The sequence below is a fragment of the Giraffa tippelskirchi genome, chromosome 5, assembly GCF_054371585.1.
Source record: "Giraffa tippelskirchi isolate mGirTip1 chromosome 5, T2T-mGirTip1v1.2.pri, whole genome shotgun sequence".
In the NCBI taxonomy this organism is placed as follows: Eukaryota; Metazoa; Chordata; class Mammalia; order Artiodactyla; family Giraffidae; genus Giraffa; species Giraffa tippelskirchi.
The window spans coordinates 85731716-85738308 of NC_137279.1; positions in this window are offsets into that span (position 1 = coordinate 85731716).

The window sequence follows — 6593 nt, forward strand, 5'->3', positions numbered from 1 at the left end:
TGTGTGAGTTTATCTCTGGGCTTTCTATTTTGTTCCATTGATCTATATTTCTATCTTTGTGCCAGTACCATACTGTCTTGATGACTGTGGATTTGTAGTAGAGCCTGAAGTCAGGCAGGTTGATTCCTCCAGTTCCATTCTTCTTTTTCAAGATTGCTTTGGCTATTCAAGGTTTCTTATATTTCCATACAAATTGTGTAATGATTTGTTCTAGTTCTGTGCAAAATACTGTTGGTAGCTTGATAGGGATTGCACTGAATCTATAGATTGCTTTGGGTAGTATACTCAGTTTCACTATATTAATTCTTCCAATCCATGAACACGGTATATTTCTCCATCTGTTTCTGTCCTCTTTGATTTCTTTCATCAGTGTTTTATAGTTTTCTGTATATAAGTCTTTTGTTTCTTTAGGTAGATATATTCCTAAGTATTTTATTCTTTTTGTTGCAATGGTGAATGATATTGTTTCCTTCATTTCTCTTTCTGTTTTCTCATTATTGGTGTATAGGAATGCAAGGGATTTCTGTGTGTTAATTTTATATCCTGCAACCTTACTATATTCATTGATTACCTCTAGTAATTTTCTGGTACAATCTTTAGGGTTTTCTATGTAGAGGATCATGTCATCTGCAAAGAGGATCATGTCATCTGCATAGGGTTTTCTATGTAGAGGATCATGTCATCTTTCATGTCATCTGTTTGCAGAGAAGAAGAAGAGTAAAAGAAGAGTTTTACTTCTTCTTTTCCTATCTGTATTCCTTTTATTTCTTTTTCAGCTCTGATTGCTGTGGCCAAAACTTCCAAAACTATGTTGAATAGTAGTGGTGAAAGTGGGCATCCTTGCCTTGTTCCTGACTTTAGGGGAAATGCTTTCAATTTTTCACCATTGAGGATAATGTTTGCTGTGGGTTTGTCATCTATAGCTTTTATTATGTTGAGGTATGTTCCTTCTATTCCTGCTTTCTGGAGAGTTTTTATCATAAATGGATGCTGAATTTTGTCAAAGGCTTTTTCTGCATCTATTGAGATAATCATATGGTTTTTATCTTGCAATTTGTTAATGTGGTGTATTACATTGATTGATTTGCGGATGTTAAAGAAACCTTGCATTCCTGGGATAAAGCCCACTTGGTCATGATGTATGATCTTTTTAATATGATGTTGGATTCTGTTTGCTAGAATCTTATTAAGGATTTTTGCATCGATGTTCATCAGTGATATTGGCCTGTAGTTTTCTTTTTTTGTGGCATCTTTGTCTGGTTTTGGAATGAGGGTGATGGTGGCCTCATAGAATGAGTTTGGAAGTTCACCATCTTCTGCAATTTTCTGGAAGAGTTTGAATAGGATAAGTGTTAGCTCTTGTCTAAATTTTTGGTGAAATTCATCTGTGAAGCCATCTGGTCCTGGGCTTTTGTTTGCTGGAAGATTTCTGATTATAGTTTCGATTTCCGTGCCTGTGATGGGTCTGTTAAGATCTTCTATTTCTTCCTGGTTCAGTTTTGGAAAGTTATACTTTTCTAAGAATTTGTCCATTTCTTCCAAGTTGTCCATTTTATTGGCATATAGCTGTTGGTAGTAGTCTCTTATGATCCTTTGTATTTCTGTGGAGTCTGTTGTGATCTCTCCATTTTCATTTCTAATTTTGTTGATCTGATTCTTCTCCCTTTGTTTCTTGATGAGTCTGGCTAATGGTTTGTCAATTTTGTTTATCTTCTCGAAAAACCAGCTTTTAGTTTTGATTTTTGCTATGGTCTCTTTTGTTTCTTTAGCATTTATTTTTGCCCTAATTTTTAAGATTTCTTTCCTTCTACTAACCCTGGGGTTCTTCATTTCTTCCTTCTCTAGCTGCTTTAGGTGTAGAGTTAGGTTATTTATTTGATTTTTTTCTTGTTTCTTGAGGTACGCCTGTATTGCTATGAACCTTCCCCTTAGCATTGCTTTTACAGTGTCCCATAGGTTTGGGGTTGTTGTGTTTTCATTTTCATTAGTTTCTATGCATATTTTGATTTCTTTTTTGATTTCTTCTGTGATTTGTTGGTTATTCAGAAGCGTGTTGTTTAGCCTCCATATGTTGGAATTTTTAATAGTTTTTTTTCCTGTAATTGAGGTCTAATCTTACTGCACTGTGGTCAGAGAAGATGACTGGGTTGATTTCAATTATTTTGAATTTACCAAGGCTAGATTTATGGCCCAGGATGTGATCTATCTTGGAGAAAGTTCCATGTGCACTTGAGAAAAAAGTGAAATTGATTGTTTTGGGGTGGAAAGTCCTGTAAATATCAATTAAATCTAACTTGTCTATTGTATCATTTAAAGTTTGTGTTTCCTTGTTAATTTTCTGTTTAGTTGATCTCTACATATGTGTGAGTGCAGTAGTAAAGTCTCTCACCATTATTGTGTTATTGTTAGTTTCCCCTTTCATACTTGTTAGTATTTGTCTTATATATTGTGGTGCTCCTATGTTGGGTGCATATATATTTATAATTGTTATATCTTCTTCTTGGATTGATCCTTTGATCATTGTGTAGTGTCCTTCTTTGTCTCTCTTCACAGCCTTTATTTTAAAGTCTATTTTATCTGAAATGAGTATTGCGACTCCTGCTTTCTTTTGGTCTCCGTTTGCATGAAATATGTTTTTCCATATTTGTATGTGTCCCTAGTTTTGAGGTGGGTCTGTTGTAGTCAGCATATATAGGGGTCTTGTTTTTGTATCCATTCAGCCAGTCTTTTGGTTGGGGCATTCAACCCATTTACATTTAAGGTAATTATTGATAAGTGTGGTCCCGTTGCCATTTAATTGTTTTGAGTTCATGCTTAAACATCTTTTCTGTGTTTCCTGTTTAGAGAAGACCCTTTAGCATTTGTTGGAGAGCTGGTTTGGTGGTGCTGAATTCCCTCAGCTCTTGCTTGTCTGTAAAGCTTTTGAATTCTCCTTCATATCTGAATGAGATCCTTGCTGGGTACAGTAATCTGGGTTGTAGATTATTCTCTTTCATTACTTTAAGTATGTCCTGTCATTCCCTTCTAGCCTGAAGAGTTTCTATTGAAAGATCAGCTGTTATCCTTATGGGGATCCCCTTGTGTGTTATTTGTTGTTTTTCCCTTGCTGCTTTTAATATTTGTTCTTTGTTAATTTGATTAATATGTGTCTTGGGGTGTTTCGCCTTGGGTTTATCCTGTTAGGGACTCTCTGGGTTTCTTCGACTTCTGTGACTATTTCCTTCCTCATTTTAGGGAAATTTTCAACTATTATCTCCTCGAGTATCTTTTCATGGCCTTTCCTTTTATCTTCTTCTTCTGGGACTCCTATGATTCGAATGTTGGGGCGTTTCATATTGTCCCAGAGGTCCCTGAGGTTTTCCTCATTTCTTTTGATTCTTTTTTCTTTTTTCCTCTCTGCTTCACTTATTTCTACCATTCTATCTTCCACCTCACTTATCCTATCTTCTGCCTCCGTTATTCTACTTTTGGTTCCCTTCAGAGTGTCTTTTATCTCCTTTATTTCATTATTCATTATATATTGACTCCTTTTTATTTCTTCTAAGTCCTTGATAAACATTTCTTGCATCTTCTCAATCCTTGTCTCCAGGCTATTTATCTGTAACTCCATTGTGTTTTCAAGATTTTGGATCATTTTTATTATCATTTTTCTAAATTCTTTTTCAGATAGATTCCCTATCTCCTCCTCTTTTGTTTGGTTTGCTGAGCATTTATCATTTTCCTTTACTTGTAGAGTATTTCTCTGCCTTTTCATCTTGTTTAGATTGCTGTGTTTGGCGTGGCCTTTCTATATTCTGCTAGATTGAAGTTCCTCTTTATTGTGGAGGTTCCTCACTGTGGGTGGGGTTGGGTGGGTGGCTTGTCAAGGTTTCCTGGTTGGGGGAGCTTGTGTCGGTGTTCTGGTGGGTGGAGCTGGATCTCTTCTCTCTAGAGTGCAATGGAGTGTCCAGTATTGAGTTTTGAGATGTCAATGGATTTGTTTTGCCTTTGGGCAGCCTGTATATTGATGCTCAGGGCTATGTTCCTTCATTGCTGGAGAACTTGCATGGTATGTCTTGCTCTGGAACTTATTGGATCTTGGGTGGAGCTTGGTTTCAGTGTATATGTGGAGGCTTTTAGATGATCTCTTATTAATTAATGTTTCCTCTGGCTTTCAGTCTTATTCTTGCAGTAGCCTCAAGACTTCTCCATCCATACAGCATCAATAATAAAACTTTTAGGTTAATGGTGAAAAGATTCTCCACAGTGAGGGATACCCAGAGAGGTTCACTGAGTTACATGGAGAGATGAAAGGGGGGCGGGGGTTGAGGTGACCAGGAGGAGAAGAGGGGGACTCAAACGTGGAGAGAACAGTCTAGCCAGTAAGCACTTCCCTCTGTGCTCTCCACAGTCTGGGACCCTCAGAGAGGTTCACAGAGATACATAGAGAGGGGGGAGGAAGGTAATAGAGGTGAGGATGAGTAGAAAGGGAGGAATCAAGAGGGGAGAGAGAGATCTGGGCAGTATTCTGTTCCCGAAGTGTTCTCCGGTGCCCAGAACACCCTCAGAGATTCACAGAATTGGGTTGAGAAGAGAAGGAAGAGGGTGGGAGATAGAGGTTCCTTGGGGGAGAAGAAAGAGCATCAATAGGGGGAGAGAGTAATCAAGCCAGTAATCCCACTCCTGAGTAAAAATGGGTCCTAAAGATTGGGTTCTTAAATGTACAAAATTGATATCAAATATGTAAAACAAAGATTAAAAATCTAGAGTAGAGGTTACACTCAAAAAAATTCAATATAAAAAAAGAAAAAAGAAAGCAAAATCACAAAAAGTATAAGATATATATGCAGTTTGCTTTAAAAATAGGGTGTTTTTTTTTTCAAGGTAATAGTGGGTTATAAAAATGAAAATTAGAGGTGTAATAGAGGACTTAAAGAAAAAAGTAAAAAAAAAAATTTTTTTTTAATTAAAAAGAAAAAAAAATGATAATAGTAAAAATATATCCAGGACTTTCTCTGGAGCTGTTGTGAGCAGTGTGGGGCCTGTTCAGTTTCAGATAGATCCTTGTTCCTGCTTATACTTTTCAAGATCTATAGGCCCCTTTCAATGCAGTCGGTGATAACTACAGGGATTTTAATCTGTTGGCCTGTCACTTCCAAAGTGCTTCCCTCTGTTTATTTGGTTTCTGTTTTCAGGTCTCTTCAGTGTCTAATTTCCGCCCTGCCACAAAGGGGCAGAGGTGGTCTCTTTAGGTTCGCTTGTTCAGTCGTGCTGTGGGGAGGGAGGAACACTGCAAACCAGTATCACTGGCGTGTGTGTGGAGAGCTCGCAGTGTCTTGGCCACACTGGGTTCACCCCCACTCACGGCGTGTGTGCTTTCCCAGTCTACCCTGCTCAGGCTTCAGGTTACTCGGCCGGGGAGTGGGCCCTGAGATGCGTGCACTTCCCAGGTCTAAGCCGCTCAGGTTCAGGTTCCCGGGTACTCTACAAAGGTGCAGACTCGGTTGGGCCCGCGGTTTGTGCCGTTCCCGGTTGGAGCAGCTCAGGCAGCCAGGAGTTTGGCGAGCACACTCTCCCCTGTTGGGGCGGTGCGGCTTATCACCTCCCTGGTCCCCGCCTCGGTTTACGGGCGTGCCCGGCTCCGGTGTGCTTTGTGTTAGTTCTGGGGAGCTGGTCTCTGGCTGCGACCCTCCCGGCGGCTGTTGACCCTCCGGGATCTCAGGCAGTCTTTGCTTAGAAACTGGAAGCCTGTTTGCAGTTTGGTAGGGGGTGCCCTCTCTGGGGCCGAGTTTGCCCCTTTCCGGCTCTAGCTGCTCCTGCCTGCCCGCTGTGTCTGGAGGGGGATGGGGCGGTCCACAGCCGGCTAGCTCTCCTCTGGTATTGCTCAGTCCTTTGTTCTGTGAGCGGGCCGGCAGTGTCTTAGATTTGGGCTTTTTGCGGGATAGTTCTCTCTCTGGCTGTCCACAGTTTAGGTTGCTATCTCACGTTAGCTCCCTCAGATTGCTCTCAGGGCATTCGGCCTGGTCCTTACCCTAAGCAGTGCCGCCCACTCCTCTCCGTTCAGCCCCCACTTGCTAGTGGCGGCTGCGAGCGTCTGGGGTTCTTTCTGGGAGTTGCCTTTAGGCACGTAATCCGTGGGTTTTATTTATTTTTTCTCCCGGTTATGTTGCCCTCCGAGATTCGAAATCTTCCCCCAAACCCACGGTGAGTGGGTTTCCTGGTGTTTGGAAACTTCTCCTCTTTCATGACTCCCTCCCCGGGACGGGTCTCCATCCCTAACTCTTTTGTCTCTCTTTTTATCTTTTATATTTTCTCCTACCTCCTTTCAAAGATAATGCGCTGTTTTTCTGGATGCCTTATGTCCTCTGCCAGCGTTCAGAAGTTGTTTTGTGAAGTTTGCTCAGCGTTCAAATGTTCTTTCGATAAAATTTGTGGGGGAGAGAGTGGTCTCCCTGTCCTATTCCTCCACCATCTTAGCCCCGCTCCTCAACTATACTTTAATTAAAAAAAAAAAATTCCAGACACAGAGACCACTCTCAGTCAGATGGGATGTGGTCACTCAGGGCCTTACACAGTAATATTTCAACCATGGCACCCTGGCTTATTAATCTCTA